The sequence below is a fragment of the Macrotis lagotis genome, chromosome 2 (genome assembly GCF_037893015.1).
Source record: "Macrotis lagotis isolate mMagLag1 chromosome 2, bilby.v1.9.chrom.fasta, whole genome shotgun sequence".
Taxonomy (NCBI): Eukaryota; Metazoa; Chordata; class Mammalia; order Peramelemorphia; family Peramelidae; genus Macrotis; species Macrotis lagotis.
This window is the reverse complement of record NC_133659.1, coordinates 188,916,829-188,932,088: the sequence shown is the minus strand read 5'-3', so window position 1 is coordinate 188,932,088 and position 15,260 is coordinate 188,916,829. Positions and strand designations below refer to the sequence as shown.

The following is a 15,260-nucleotide window of genomic DNA, read 5'->3' as shown; positions in this document are numbered from 1 at the left end:
ATATGCCCCAGTCAAGATGGTCCTCAATTTCTGTGCATTTTCAGGAAATACTAAAAGAGTGGAGGTGGGAGCCTCCTCCTGTGGCTGTCTCCCCACTTTTTTAGTCCTAGCCCCAAGGCTCTGGCTGTAGAAGCTAATTGGATGCAGGGGGCCTGGGTGAAGGCAGTTTGACTACTAGCAGGAGAGAGCTCCCTTTTTAAAAAGCACTAATTGAGTTCTGAATCAGCCTCAATCCCTTTGATCTCGCCTCTGTTTCCCACACAGCCTGAAAGAGCTAGATCAGCACTTTCTAACAAGGGTGCGCCACTGTGCCCCCCCCACGCTCTCTACTGCCGCCATATACTGCTTGTCTCCTTCAGTTAAGATAATGAAGATGCTGAGAGATAAAATGTGTATTTAATAAGGGGGGGGGGAGGCAAGGAGGCGGAAGGGGGCAGCCGGGGCCTTCCCTGCAGTTTGGTGCCTGGCCAAGACTAGAGCTGAGAGTAAAGAGTAAGACTTGGCCCCAGGGTGTGGGGGTTTCTGGGCTTCAATCCAGCTGACTTCACTGCCTGCTGTTTGCCCTAAATTCCCCCACCTCCACCCTTTCACCCCCATACTCCTTTCTTTCCCATCTTCCTATTCCTTATGAAAGAGATGGACTTCTGTGCTGATCCTCTCAACCACTTGGCCTTCAGTACAGTACCCCTACTCTAGAGTCAACTGCAAGGTTGGGTTTAGGCAACCCCCTCTCAACCTAGGACTGCAGAAGCTGTGGGCTACCAGTGGGGGGGTGGAAAAAAAGCTGGAGTTAACGCAGACCAGCTGCTGGTCTGGGCTCTGCCTATAACCAGCTGGGGCCAGCCTCTGGTGGTTGCTGGGGAGTGGGGGGTGACCTCCATTTCTGGGCACAAGGATATCCTGTGGCTGAGAGTTGTACTTTTCCCTACATTTGGCTTTGTCCTTATTTTGCAGGGCACAAGTCCATTCCCCCACCCCTACTCCAAAACACATTCACAACCTCCTTTACGGGACTCACAGCCGAGGTGGCCCATTTTGAGATCTGAGGATCTTCAAGCCCTTTTGTAAATACTTATTAACTTCCTGGGAAGGACTATAAGCTTTGTTTTACAGCATGAGGACTGAGGTACATCAGGGTGAAAGGTTTGGCCCCAGATCACCCTGCCTGGTTCCACCCTTGGGGTCTTCATCCGCACCCTGCCTGCTTTTACTTCTTTCTTCAGTTGGCTCCTATAAATGGTGGGAGGTGTCTGGACCCTACTGGCTTCACTGAAGTTGCTCTCCTCTCAAGGAAAGTTCCACGCCCTCTCTCTCACTGAAATCTGTCCCTGGGCTCCCCTGGCCCTCCACCCCATGACACTTTCCCTGTTCTTCTGCCAGCTTTTCTGAGCTGAAGAGAACTATGTAACTCTACTTACAAAATGCTCCCAAACAGCCAGCTGGGCTGTCATACCCTGCTCTGCCTCTTACCTAGCTGGCCCTTCTCTCCTGTCCCAGCCTGAACTTTCTGAGATGCTTTAGGAAGATTGGCCATCCTAAATTAGGTCAGTAACATTGGTGTTGATCTAATTTGCCAAGTGATCCCCATCCCTCCTTTCTAAAAGGGTTCCTATGAGTGTCATGTAACATCCCCCCCAAAAAAATCATTTCCAAAGATATAACTCACTGGCAATATAGACTATTATTGGGGTGAGGTTGCTCTCCCTAGAGGGGATAAAGTTTGTTGTCTTGAGGCCCCAGTATTCTTCCAAATAACAGAAATCTCTACTTAACCCATACCTTCTTTCTTTGCTTTCATTACAGATCCTTAGCTTCTAACAACAACTCTGAAGTCATCTTGTCTTTTTCCCATATTAGAAATCAGGTTCCTGTTTCCCTCAGTGGCCTCAAAGATTCCTAGATATTAGTTATTGATAAGGCAGAAGAGTGTTGGTAAAGGGTTGGGAGGGAACAGATATCTACATAGGTCTGCTGTGGTGCCATAATAGGAGGATAGACAATCTTCCTCCTAAATTCTACCTCTCTTCTCTCCAAAATACCCAAAGTTAGCCCAGGGTTAAGGAAGCTTTGGTTTTGGAGTCAGTACCTGGATTCACATCTTGACTCCAGGACCTCCATAATCTTTGACAAGCCACCGGACTATGGGTCTCTTCTCATCTGTAAAGTGGGAGGATTAGACTAGATTTCTATTGCCTTCAAAGTCCTTTTTACATCAAAATAGGAAAAGGCCTTTCTTCATTCTAATGCCTTTAGAAGAGCTTGGAAGTCACTCTACCCCGTGTGTTTGTGTGTGTGTGTGTGTGTGTGGAGGTGCCCCTTAGTTTTTGGCCCCACCTATGACAACTCTTCCCCACCATAAAAACAATCAGGCTCCAGCTTTTTGCCCCTACTGATCCAGCCGGGGCTAGCAAAGGAGGGCGGGGAGAATGTGAGTTGGAGCATGGGCTTTAGGACCCAACGGGAATCGGCGCCTCTTGCAGCAGCCTTATCCAGAAGCAGGGGGGAATCCTGAATCGAGCCGAGGGCTTCCCCGTATCTCCTGGGAGCCCCATCGCCCCTTTGCCAACACACACCTGAGCAGGTAGGTTTATGTACCCCTGCCCCCACCCACATGTCCCCAGGGCTGGCCACTTGCCTGAACCTTAGCTCTTTTGCCATCTCAGGTTATCCCCATCCCTTCCCCCAACCCTAGCCACCATAGTCTAGGGCTATTGGAACAAGAACAGTGGGGTTCCCCAGAAAGTTCCCAATTCTGGGCTACCTAACCTTCCATATTTCTTCCCTGGCATTTCTTTTTTTTTTTTGCTCCTTGTCCTTACCTTGGATAAAAGCAGAAAGTAGAGGAGAGGTCTGCTCAGGCCCTACAATCAAATCCAGTACTAGAATAATGATTATTCCTCCCCAAGAAAAGAGAAGACTCAGCAAGTTGTATGTGTCTGTGTTTGTATTTAGGGGTGTGTTTGTATGTACATGTGTGTTTGCAGAAAATATAGTAAACTGGGGCTAGGGGGATAGAGGGATGGAGAACATCCTAAAGAGAATAAGGTAGTTATCCTTGTCTTGGCCCCTTCTTGCCACTGAGGGGAAGAATATAAAGTTTAGTGAGGGTGGGGGGCTTGTTAAACACTAGAAGCGCAAGAGTTGAAATACTTCCTCCCAGGCCCTGCCCTTGTTCTCACTGTTGGTCAGGTAAACATTGGGGGAATAGCTTATGAGGGAATTTCCTAGGCAGCTCTAAGGTTTGATGGGTGGGCCTTGGAGTGGAGGCCCTACCCCAAACTGGCCCTTTCTTTCAAACCTCTTGTAAGTTTTCTAAGCTTTTCCTTTCTTCAGCACCTGTTCCCTTGTCTCCCTCTTTCCTCCCCCCCAACAAACAAACAAAAACCACACACAACAACAAAACAGACTCGACCTTGTCCCTGCCTGGGGTGTCTGGTTGTAGGATCTTGTACTGTCCTAGAGGTGGCTGAATGAGCAGAAGAGGGATTCCAGAGTCTGGCCCAGCAAAGGAAGGAGGCAGGCTGAACCCAGATGGCTGGGGGGGGGGGTGTTGTGGGCCAGATGGAGGAGGCCACCGGGAAGTCGCCCAGCCCTGCCAACTCCCTGGGCTCCTCTCTTTCCAGAGCCTTGGGCTTCTGGTGTTACCCTGGGGCTGGGTGGCCCTGAGGCCTTTCAGCTTTCCCATGTTTACCCTTTGTTATTTTTTCCTTCAGTGTGGAGTAGCTAGATGAACTGGTCCTATCCTTAGCAGCTCTAGAGCGTGACTTTGTGTCAATGTGTGTGACAATCTCAGTTATTCTGTATTCATGTGTATCTCTCCCCTCTAGAAGGGGGAAGTAGGTTGGGGAGGGGAAGGGAGGCAGAACAAGAAATTGGAAATGACCAAGGGCAGCCTGGGTGCAATTGTTTTTCCTTGGGGACACATGAAGCTGGGTCTGGTGGGGTATGGACTGTTGATACACAGTGCCATTGGCCTTTGACCTGGGGGATAGGAGGTGAGTGACTGATTTTTAAGATCTTTTTTTCCTTTGTAATAAAGATATGAAGTGGAGATGAGGTTTTATGGTCTACTTCAATTGCCTAGCAGCTTCTATATCTTACCTTTCCCCTACCCTACCAAAAAAGTATTCTCTGCCTTCAGGTCATTCAGGTAGTTTGGGATATAGGGAGAGAGAATCAATAAATAATCAGTTTTTGTGGTAGGGGGAGGGTGCTGCTGCTATTGAGATTTCTCCCATCATTCATGATTCTTTCTCCCCTGTTGGCATGAAACTTGTCCCTGGATGTTTGTTCTTAACTTCTGCACTTGGGATTTGTATTTCCTTACTCCAACCCTTACTCCCCCTTCTTTCTTCCTTCCTTCAAATGCTGTCCTTGGCCTTGTCTCTCCCCTACCCCATAGCTTCCTTGTCCAGCTCAGTAGGCAGGAGTACTAATCCAATTGGACAGCTGAGATGTGTGGTGGCTGAGAAAGCAGTGTGGGGAGGGGGGGGGTGTAGGGATAATCAGGGAATGGCACAATCACCCTGGCTGTACCCATACCTCAACTTGACTAGAGGGAAGAGGGATGCTAGAAATGAGTAGTCTTGGAGGGACTGCAAGTTGGTGGCTATGCTAGTGGTGATCAGGGAATTGACTGTGACCACTGGATACTTGGCATCTGCTTCTTGCTAATGTTTTTCACATCTGGGATAAGAGTGAAGACACAAAGACCTAGGTAGTGTGGGATAGAGCTTCTAGTGACTTCTTACAGTTTGGGCTTCTGTCTTCTGGAAAGAGGTGATATTCCTTGTCATTACAATAAAATGTAGGCTTCTTGACAAAAAGAATTGTAGGGTTGTTGGGTTTTTCCTATCTCCAATACAACATAGGAAATGCTTGTTGTTCCCCTTGTTCATGACCCCATTTGGGGTTTTCTTAGCAGAGATACAGGAGTGGTTTGCCATTTCCTTCTCCAGCTCAGTCTCCAACTGAGGCAAACAGGATTAAGTGACTTGCCCAGGGTCACACAGCTAGTCAGTGTCTGGGACTAATTTTGAATTCAGGAAGCTGAATCTTCCTTATTCCAGACCTGAAATTTTAGCCATTTAGCTATCTTGGTAAAGATTTAATCAATATTGAATTGGATCCCTAAAACCCTTAGATCTTCCCAGCTGCTGATTCCTAAAGCCCTTTGTTCTTTCCTGATGCTATTGGAGGTGCTTCTCAGTCCATCTGCTGGAACTTACCACTGAGCCTACAGTCTGGATTCTGCAAGAGATATGGGTGTTTCTGTGGCTTTTCCTCACCTTCAAGGTATTTCTCACTCAGTCTCTGGGCTGGAATCCAGGACTCCTGGGTTTGCCTCTTCACTGTGTATGTCTTCTGTGGCAGCCTGTGGAGAGTTGTTGAGCTGGTTTCCTTTTGTATGGGGTTGGGAGAAACATCTCTCTGGGCTGGGAGGTGACTGAAAATCCCAAGGCACCATTAAGGTAGTCTTCACTACCTCCATTCACAACCTAACCCCTAGGCTTACAAATTAATTGGAACTGGGTCATGAATAGCCTAATAGTTGGTCCAGTGAGTGTACTAGCTTTACATTTAAGGAACTGAGGTTTTGTTTTTGTGTTGTTTTTTTAAGCCACTCCATGTCCTGCTTGGCCCTTTTACATAGGTAGATGATTACTAAACTGTCTTCTTCTCTGGATCCTTTTCTTGTTCTTAGAGCACTGACCTTTTCTGCTAATAGGGAGAAAAGGGCTCTCTGCCCAGGAGAGTTGGAAGAGGAAAGGGAGTCTTCCCTCCCAGGTCCTTCAGATTGGTCCAGGGAGCTGAATTTCCGCACCCAATTTTCAAGTTTATTCTCTCCCCTGCTTCTGCTTCCAGTATCTCAATCTTTTGGGCTGGTCACCATCCTGTTTTATGCCCACAATGTGGTTGACCTTGACTGACTGAGGACTGAAAAGAGTCCTCAAGTCTGCCCCCCTCTCTCCTTTATTCCTTGGTGGTGGTGGTGGGAGCTGGCTCTGAGAGTGTGGACACAGACATCTAGAACTGCCCAAGAGAGTAGGATGCTCTCAGGATGACCAATCTGGCACCTGCCCTAGTCTGAAGTGCTGGACATCTTGCTGAGCCCAGGATGGGGAGGGGGGCAGGATGGCACACACTTCTCTCCCTCCCCCCTCATTTCCTGCTCCTTGGGCAGCTGTGGGCGAGAGGCAGCAGGGACTATTTTTAGTTGGCCTGTCCCCTAGCAGGAGAGACGTGCAGAAAGGCACGGGGCGGCCAGGCAGAGGGGGGACTGTTGGCCAAGGTGGGTGAGGACTGGAGAGGAGGGACCTGAGGAACTGCTGGCAATGGAGAGGGAGCTGCATAAGGGGTGGTAGGGGTGGGCACTGAACTTGGGGTGGTTAGGGGAGGTTGGGTCATGGAGTCAGATCCGAATTATAAGCATCAGAGCCGGGGGCTGGAATGTGGTCTGAGGGAGTGGAGCTAAGAAAAAGTCAACAGAGCAGGGAAAGGCAGCCCCAGCCTTTCCCTTATCCCAAGCTCTTCTGGCAGCTAGATCTGGGTCTTTGATTTACCAAAGTTAGCCGACTTGCTTATAACATTGCAATAGGGTCTCTTTTGTCAGCCCTAGTTTCTTTGGTATCTGCTGAGGCCACATTTTATTGATGCAGAGCCCTACCCTGCTTTGTTTATTGGTCTCTGATTTCTGGAGACAGGTTTTCCCAGCAGTTGTAATGAAGACAGGTTTGAGGTTTGGGTAGTATTTTGAACAGTTGGACTAAGACTGGGGGAATTGAGATTGTGGAATGTTAACCTAAGAGAGAATTTAGTGCATTGAAAAGAATGCTGGATTTGACATCAGAGGACTTGTGTTCAAATTTAGACTCTTGCTTGTCATAACTTCTCTGGACCAATTTCCTCATATGTAAAATGAGGGATTAGAAGTGGATTACCTCAGGGGCAGCTAGGTAGCACAGTGGATAGAGCAGCCCTGGAGTCAGGAGTACCTGAGTTCAAATCTGGCCTCAGACACTTAATAATTACCTAGCTGTGTGGCCTTGGGCAAGTCACTTAACCCCATTGCCTTGCCAAAAAACAAAGTGGATTACCTCCAAGGTTTTTTCTAGCTCTAAATATCTGCTCCCCTAATTTAATCCATTCTCTTTAAACACACATAGAGGAAGAAACTAGGTCCCAAAACTGTTTCCTAGCTTCTGGACTGAGACCCTCTGCACCATTATTATGTAGCTCTCATTTCAATATATATATATATATGAGGGAATCAGTAAAAGTTGAAGATGATGTGAATTCCCCATATTTCTAACCTAATACTTCTGGAAAGAGTTCCTGGCTGTTTCTTGGATCCTATATCTAGTCTTTACCCCCAAAGGAATAAAAGATTTAAAGCTGGAAGGGACCTTCTAAGGTCATCTGACCCCACTCTCAAAAAAAGTGACCCATGGTCACATAGCTATAGATTTTTTTTAATTCTGATTTCAAACCCTGCACTATTTTCACTGTACTTCATTGCCTCTAGTTTGGGACAGGTGGGCATGTTTCTGAGGCTCTTTCTACTCAGCTTCTGGTTTCTCCCAAGTTGGAAATGGGAGGAGTAAAGGGAATAAAGACTGACTTTTGAGACTTGAGGCAGAGAGAGACATGAGGAATGGGATGTAAAAGGAAGAAGAAAGAAAACTGATGGAGGTTACTGGATGGGTTGAAGGTGAGAATAACTAGTTCCCCAAGGATACTGTTCCTTCAGTATTCCATCGCTGATCGCCATACTTTCAAACCAACATTCAGTCTTACTAAAAGATGTGCTCTAGTCTTCCTTACCTTCAGCTGATTTCGGTTGACTTTGTCAGATACTGCCCCTCCTCCTTCCTTCTCAGTCACTGTCTGTGTCTCAGTCTCTGGGGGGGCTATGTCATCCCTCTACCCCCAACCTCTGGGCTTTCTGCCACAGTGTGTGAGAAATCGATAGTGCAAATGGATTGAGGATTGAGGCTGTCTGGCCTGCTAGCTCCCCTTGGGGCTCCCCACCCCTCCCCCCAATCTTCTGGGACTAGAGACTACAGATAACATGGGGATTGGGGATGGGGTGGGATTCAGGGGGAGAATTTAATCCCAGTGAGTTTGAACTATTAGGACTAACCTTCCACCCCTCTATTGGCTAAGAGTAAGGGATTTGGAGGAAAGTATTAGAGCTTGGGGGAAGGGGGATCAGATGAATATGGAAATTATTTTGCTGGGGGAATGGAGTTGGGTGGGGAAAAATAGGTTTAATGCCTGGCAAATATTCTTGAACCTTCATTTGCTGCCTAGTGGTGAAGAAGGGGAGTGGAGGAATCCAATTTTAAGACATTTTCTGCCAGGCTGGCACCAGGGTGACAGTGGGAAGAAAGAATGCCATTGGGGAGAACCAGGGAAAGGAACTGGATGATAGCCCATCCCACCAGCCACCGGTAACCCAATCCCCCACCCACTCAGTTCTCTTGCCTGACAACTTCAGCAGCTGCTGGGATGTGGGGGTGGGGGTAACAAGGGCAGGGAGGGGGGGGTACTGCCAGGGCATGTTGAGAGAGACGTGGAGCCTGGGTACAACTTGGGTGGCAGGAGGTGGAGCTGGCAGTAATATGAGTGGTGAGTGATAGGCCGAGGGCAGATTGTCATGGGGGCAGGGCATCCCAGGGGTCTTGGATAACTTGTTTGAACTAGAGGTTGGGCATTGGCAGGGTGGAGGATGGTCAACTTGAGGGGGGCAGAGAATAGGAATGGGTGTCACTGTCATGCACAATATCCTGGAGATTCCAACTTTCTTCATGCTACCATCACCTTCCCACAGCCATTATTCCCTTGGCAATGCCTAGCAGGCACAGCAACCCCAGTGACTAAGTCACTTCTGTCCCAGAAGCTGGCATGATGCCAATTTCAGCTCTTCTCGGTAGGTGAGTCATTGCCCTGGCATCTCTTCCGGATGCAGCTGAGTCACCCTAGTTGTGTCCAATGAGGTGGTGGGTACTTGTCCCAGGGCCTGTGATTTGAGTTACATTCTATCTTCAGACAATTCCTTTGACAGTATATATCATGTCTTGGTCTGTCCTGAATCTAATAGATGTTTCTGTTCTCTTTCCACTCCTTTTCCCCCAATCTCTTCAGTCATATTTGTGCCCATCCCAATTCGCTTTTCCTTTGTAGAAGTGGTCAGGTAAAGGTGGCATTTCCTATACTGGCAGGCTGTAGGCAGAGGAAACCTATCTAGTATTCCAACAAAGGACAAGGGAGAAATGGTGTAGAAAGTTCTGAAGAAGGCACTGTCAAACACTGACTAAAATGTACACAGAAAAACAAACCCCCAAAATTTCCCTTCTCTTGACCTAAAATGTGCCACTTTACATATCTTTTTGCTAAATGGAGATTAGGGGACCTCTCCCCCCCCCCCAAACAGTCCCTCTGTTATTCCAGCACCACACCCTCAACTCATCTCTTTACCCTTCACCTAAACCCCTGGTAAAATAGGGTAGTATAATGCAAAGAGCTCAGAATTGGAAGGAGATGCAGGTTTTGATCTTATCTTGTGTTAATTTGTATGATTCTCTTCCCCCAATCCTCTGACCTCTACTGTGCCTAGTCTAGTATAATTTTTTTTTGTGGTTGGAATCTCTGCACTCTGTGTCTGTGGGGGGGGTATGAGAAAGGAAGGGCTGGGACTGGAAAAGACTTAAGAATCTTTTGGGGGGAATTAAAAGAATAGCTTATTTTCTGTTCATTCTGGGTGCCTTGAAAAGCCACTCATTTCTCAGTATCTTCTACCATTTGTGTCTATTTCCCCTGAAGCCTCCTTGGCTCTTTGGTCTGGAATTCTGCTTCTAGGTCATGGGGGGGGGGGGGGGAGAAGCAGCTTTCTCCGGCTCAGACATGTGTGTGTGTGTGTGTGTGTGTGTGTGTGTGTGTCCAACACAGCTGGAATTCAGCTGCTTCTGGAAAAAAAAAACTGACTTTGGGGCAGTCCCTGGGGCTCCCTGCTCCTCTCCTAGGCCCCATGTAGGCTATAGGACACTCAGGCTTCTTCCCTTCTGTCTTAGCTCCCTTAAATCTGAAAACTTCCTTCCCTATGAATTTTGGAGTGGGAAATAAAAGGGCAAAGGTTAGGGGCTGGGGTTAGGGAGGTATACTCATTGGGCAATGAGCTTGAAAGGGCTTGAGGGGAATCAAATTCTAGTTCATTTCCTGGGGGTAGCAGGATCTAAAAGATTCAATTGTCAGTCTGGTCTCCATGTCTGTGCTCTATGCATATCTGTGTCTATTAGACCCTTGCTCCTTGCAGGCAAGACAAACTCAATTCAGCTATAGTATTCAAGAGAGGGTGGAGGGGCTGACTTGGGGGGGGGGGGGATGGATGGGTCCAGGCAGATGATTGATCTGCTCTGCTTCCATCTCCACTTCCACCTCCACCCCCACCCCAGCAGCACCCTGTGTTGCTGAATTGAATCAGTAGGGAGGTGGGGGTGGGTGGGAGAAGGGGTTAAGCATTAGCATCCACATCTGGGAGCCATTGGTGCATTCCTACCCGCTGAGCACATGTTTGCGGATGGATCTGGCCTGGATGGGGTGGGAGGGGATGGGAGGCTGAAAAGGCAGACGGAAATCAAGGCGGGAGGAGGAGATAGAGCACAGGAAAGGGGGGTGGGAAGAGAGATTCTCTCTCTAGAGCCAGCTGGGTAGATCACCATGATGCCAGGTCATAGCAGTTCATTTCTTTCTTCCCCCCCCCAAATAAAAACAGGTCATCCTAAATTACCCTGGTTGGCAAGGAGTTGAGAATCCAAGTAGGAAGTGTAAGAAGTTGGTTTTCTCATCTTAGATTGCTTTATCAAGGAATATAAGTACTGGGTTTTTTTTTTTGTTTTTGTTTTTTTTTTTTGCTGTAGAGGGCTAGGGACTGGGAATACAAAGTTAAAAACCCATGCCCCAAAGAGCTTTCTGTGAATCCTGGGGCATCAGTTTCTTCCTTGTGAAAAATAAGGTTGGACTAGGCCATGTCTAAGGTACCACCCCTTTCTGGAGTTCTATGTTCTAAGGACTTTTCCATCATTAATATTCTAGGATTGTCTCCTACATTTTACTTCCAGGCCTTTGACCCCCTTCAAAGTTAGAAAGTCGTTCAGGAGGACCAGTGGCTTAGAGTCCCGTGTCTGTCTGTGCTTCCCTCTGATATCCCCATGGGTTTCCTACTGTCTTAGCCTCTTCCCATCTAAGAATAAGTACAAGTCTTTGGGGAAGCTGGGAGTTGGGATTCGATCGTAGGGAGATAACTTCTGTCTCCACACCTAAGTCCATAAATCTGAGCATCCTAATGTTGATAATTGTGATCTAGCAGAAAGATGTTTGGACTCTACATTAAGCCACTTATCCTTGTGACTTTGAACACTTGCCTCACTTAGGCTTCATTTTTCTCTTGGGGGGGGGGACTCAGTGCTCCCTATGGCCCTTTCCAGCCCTGGGACCCGGCTCTTACTCCTTTCTACTCCTGCCCCCAGCAGAGCCAAAGGAAAGTGAATCAGTCTGCATTTCTGGGAGGGGGGTGTACGGAAAAGGGGGTGGGGGGCAGGACAAGGTTCTTAAGCTCCCCCTACTGGAACTTTAGAGAGCTCCTGTCTTTGGGGATTAGGGGGCGGGGCTCCCTTTTAAAAAGGGGTGATGGTGAAGAAAGGGGGTCTCACGCCCTCTAGCCTTGTATGAGAGAAGGGGAGTTGAGGGTTTATCTAGAAGTGGGCCCCTCCATTCTGATTGGCGCTTTGGTACCTGCCTCTCCTTGAGAATCCAGGGATTCTCCTTCCCTTTCCTTAGGGACATGAGGGCAAGTGGAATCCCCGGGAGCGGGAGCGGGAGCGGGAGCCGGTCGCCAGGATAACTTGGCCCTAGCCTCTCCTCCCTCTTTCAGGTGCCCTGCCTGCGCTGGGAAGGTTGGCACTTGGGGGGGATCCGGGGGCGCCCGGGGCTGGTCTCCACCCCTGGTTCTCTGGCACTTCCCTACGACCCCAGTTGGGCGCCTCGGTGCGGAAAGGGCTGGGGGGTGCGGGGGTTCCCACGCTCCCCCACCCCCGCCGCCCCCTCCGCCCCCGGCACACACCTAGGCGGGGGAGTGCTCCGGGCCCCGCCCCCTGGCCGGGGATTGGCGGGCCGGGCGGGCGGGGGCGGGCCCGCGGGGAGGAGGCCGCCCCCCGGCCCTCGGCGCCCCGCCCCCCCGGCCCCGGGCTCCGGGTAAAGTTTCATGCTCGGCACGTGACTCGCCATGGCCGCTGCGCTCTCCCCGCGCCCCTGAGGCCAGCCGCGCGGCCCCAGTCCCGGACTCTCCTCCTCCCGGGTCTCCGAGCCGAGCCCTGGGCGGGGGACCAGGAGGAGGGAGGGAGGGGCCCGGGCGGGCCGCGCTCCCTCGGCGGGCGGGCGGACGGACTGAGGACGGACCCGGCTCCTCCGGCGGCCAGGTAGCTCCCGCCGTTCTCACCCCCGGCCCCGGCCGCCCGCAGCCTCCCGGGGCGCCCGGCGTGGGAGCGGGGGATGGGGCGCGGGGGGCGCCGGGGAAACCCACGGGGGGGGCTCCGGCTGCGTGCGGGGGGTGCGCGCGGCGCCCCGGCGTGCGTCTGGCTGCCTTTGTACGGGGGGCTGCCTTTGTGAGGCCCGGCTGTCGGGGGGCGCGTGCGGGAGGCGCCGGTGCCCGCGTCGGGGGCGTGTGTCTGGGCCGGGCGCTGTCTGCGGGGGCGTGTCTGCCGCCCGGCGGGGGGGCGCCGCCTCCGGGAGTGCCTCAGCGCCCCGCTGCCGCGCCCCTCCGCCGGGGTCCCCGCTCCGCCCGGGGTCCCCGCTCCGCCCGGGCCGGCGTGTGCACGTGCGTCTGGGGCCGGGGCCGGGGCCGGGGCCGGGGCCGGGGCCGGGGCCGGGGCCGGGGCCGGGGCCGGGGCCGGGGCCGGGGCCGCCGACGTGAGCCCGTCCGTGGGCGCCCGGGCCGGGCGGCGCAGAGAAGCTTTGCTTCTCCACTTGAGAGAAACCTGTTCGGGGAGAGATCAGATGCCCCGGGGCGGCCCGGCCCCCTCCCTCCTGTCATCCGAGCCCCCTGCGGCCCGGGGACAGTTCTCGGGGGAGCCTCGGGGGGCCCGGCCGGAGCTGGGCGCGGGCTCCGCGGCGCGGCATCCCGGAGCTGGGCCGGCCCCGCCGCCGCCGGACGGGGTCGGTGGTTCGGGGCATTGTCCGCCTCGTCTCCCCGGGAACCGGAGCGACATCGGGGCAGCGCCTCGCCGCCTCCTTGAGGAGGGGATTGGCTTTGGGGAGGGAGGGGAGGAGGAACATGGCTGTCTGTTCTGCCCAGGATTGGCTCTGCTGGGAACCGTCTGGGACCTGGTACAACCCTGATTCTTGCTGACTCCAGTACCACCCACGGAGGCTGGGAAGCTGTGGGCCAGATGTGTGTGTGGGGGGAATGGGGGAGGGTGGTCACTGAGAAATGTTTTTCTTTTCTTCCTACCCACTGCCCCTTATCTGCTCTGGGCACAGACCCTCTACCTGGGCCTAGGTGAGGAGTTAATGCTGGGGGGGGGAGACAGGGAAAAAAGAATGGGGGAAATCTTCCTTCATCTTCCTAAACAAAGAAGTTTAGACATCTGAGCAGAAGGATCCCTTTATCTCAGGGATGCCCCCTCCCCAGACAAGAACCCCCAGCTGTTCTTGGTATCCCTGCCCCCCTCAGCTATGCCAAGTTTTTCTTCTCTCCAACTTCCCTCCCCCAGACTGTTGAGTATTCAGACTTCAGAGTCTGTTTCCATTGGCCTGTTTTGTGTGAGTGGTGTATTTGTGTGTGTATATGTAATTTAGTCACAAGGGTGCATGTGGAACCCCGATCAACTGAGAGACTCTCCCTTTCTTATATCTCCTTGACTTCCTCACCCTTCCCTGAAATTCCCACCATCCTCCTTCTTGCTTCCCACCTCCAAGTTCTATCCATCCAAGCTCATATTCCTTTTTCCCTGGGACAACTTCGGTAGGTGAACTAGAGTCTCCTTTTGTCTCTTCCTAAACTTTAGCGGCCAGACGTTCAAGTTGGGAACTTGTAACTTGTAACCCTCCCAATCCGGAGTCATTTTGTTCCTGGGAGGAGAGCACAGTGCAAACCCCAAACTCATCTCCTGTGTTGTGGGAGGGTAGCGATTTGGGGAATCCCCCTAGCCAGTATGTGGGGGATGTTCTGAGCCATGGGGCTTCCCCGGGGGTGGGGAAGGGTCTGGAAACACTCTTCCTACCTGGGTCTAGCTTCCTAGTCCTATCTCTGTGATGTGAGCACCAGGCCTAACCAGGGTTTCGGAAATTAACATTTTGTAGTTGACTATTACCTTGCCTCTTTATCACCTGCAAATTGAAGGGACAAGGTTTTGGTGAAGTCAAATGAGCTTAAAGTGCAGTAAAGAGTTTGTTTGGGTGAGGAAAGTGTGAGATCAGTGTTGACTGGAATCTTGCACGTCCTGAGCCAGAAAGGTCACTGAGGTCAGACAAAGTAGGACTCCCTAGCCTTCGGGAACTAGAGATCCCAGCTTTGGAGAGGGAGTGTGTATGGAGACAGCTTCCTTTTTTTTCCATGGGGAGTCTCTCTATATAGCCTCATTATCTGATCTGGGAGAGGGCAGCCAATTGTGGATACAGGTGGAGGGGTGAGATGACCTCCAGCCTAGTAGATTTTAGATGATCATCTTACCCCCCCCATTTAAGTTTTTGTACCAAGTTGGAACCAGGACTAGCCACAACCCCTACCCACCAGTCTGGGGTTGGGATAACTGTGGCATCTCTATCTTACTACCCTGGAGGCCTCTTCCTTCATGTATCAGTCTAGCAGGAAGTTGGCTGTGGGGAGCCCCATCTCACTTGGCTCATTGTCCCTTCTCTACCCCAGCCCCCACTTTGATTTTTTTTGCTGGGCACAGTCACCCACACGTGCCACAACATAGTTCCTGCTACTCATTCATAGGGGATTGGCATTATCTGAGGTGGCCCCTAATCTGTGAGATACTGATGAAAGGTCTTGACAAAGATCCCTGGGGGTGGGGCGGGGTGGGCAAGGGTCTGGAACCATTTCTTTTTCCTGAACTCCCCTACCTAAAGGACTGGGCCTGTGCTCTTGGCATTTCCTTCTCTCTTATTATCTGCCTAGAGTCTTAGACAGGGATGGTTTCCAGGACCTTGTGGAGAGGAACCAAAAGAGTAGGGCCTGGGGTGGCTAGGTGGTATAG

General features: G+C 51.3%; 1 protein-coding gene across 3 annotated transcripts in view; it reads left to right on the top strand.

Annotated features, from left to right (window-relative positions):
- The first annotated feature begins 2,470 nt into the window (after positions 1-2,470).
- RARA (retinoic acid receptor alpha) overlaps positions 2,471-15,260 on the top strand; it is a 54,852-nt gene continuing 42,062 nt past the window's right edge. The window contains exon 1 of one of the 3 annotated variants that reach the window (XM_074223978.1): positions 2,471-2,581. The gene's annotated coding sequence lies outside the window, so the exon portion shown is untranslated. Of the gene's footprint in view, positions 2,582-12,270; positions 12,477-13,428; positions 13,448-15,260 lie in introns of those variants that run through there. The other 2 variants (XM_074223977.1, XM_074223979.1) reach the window with 2 other exon arrangements.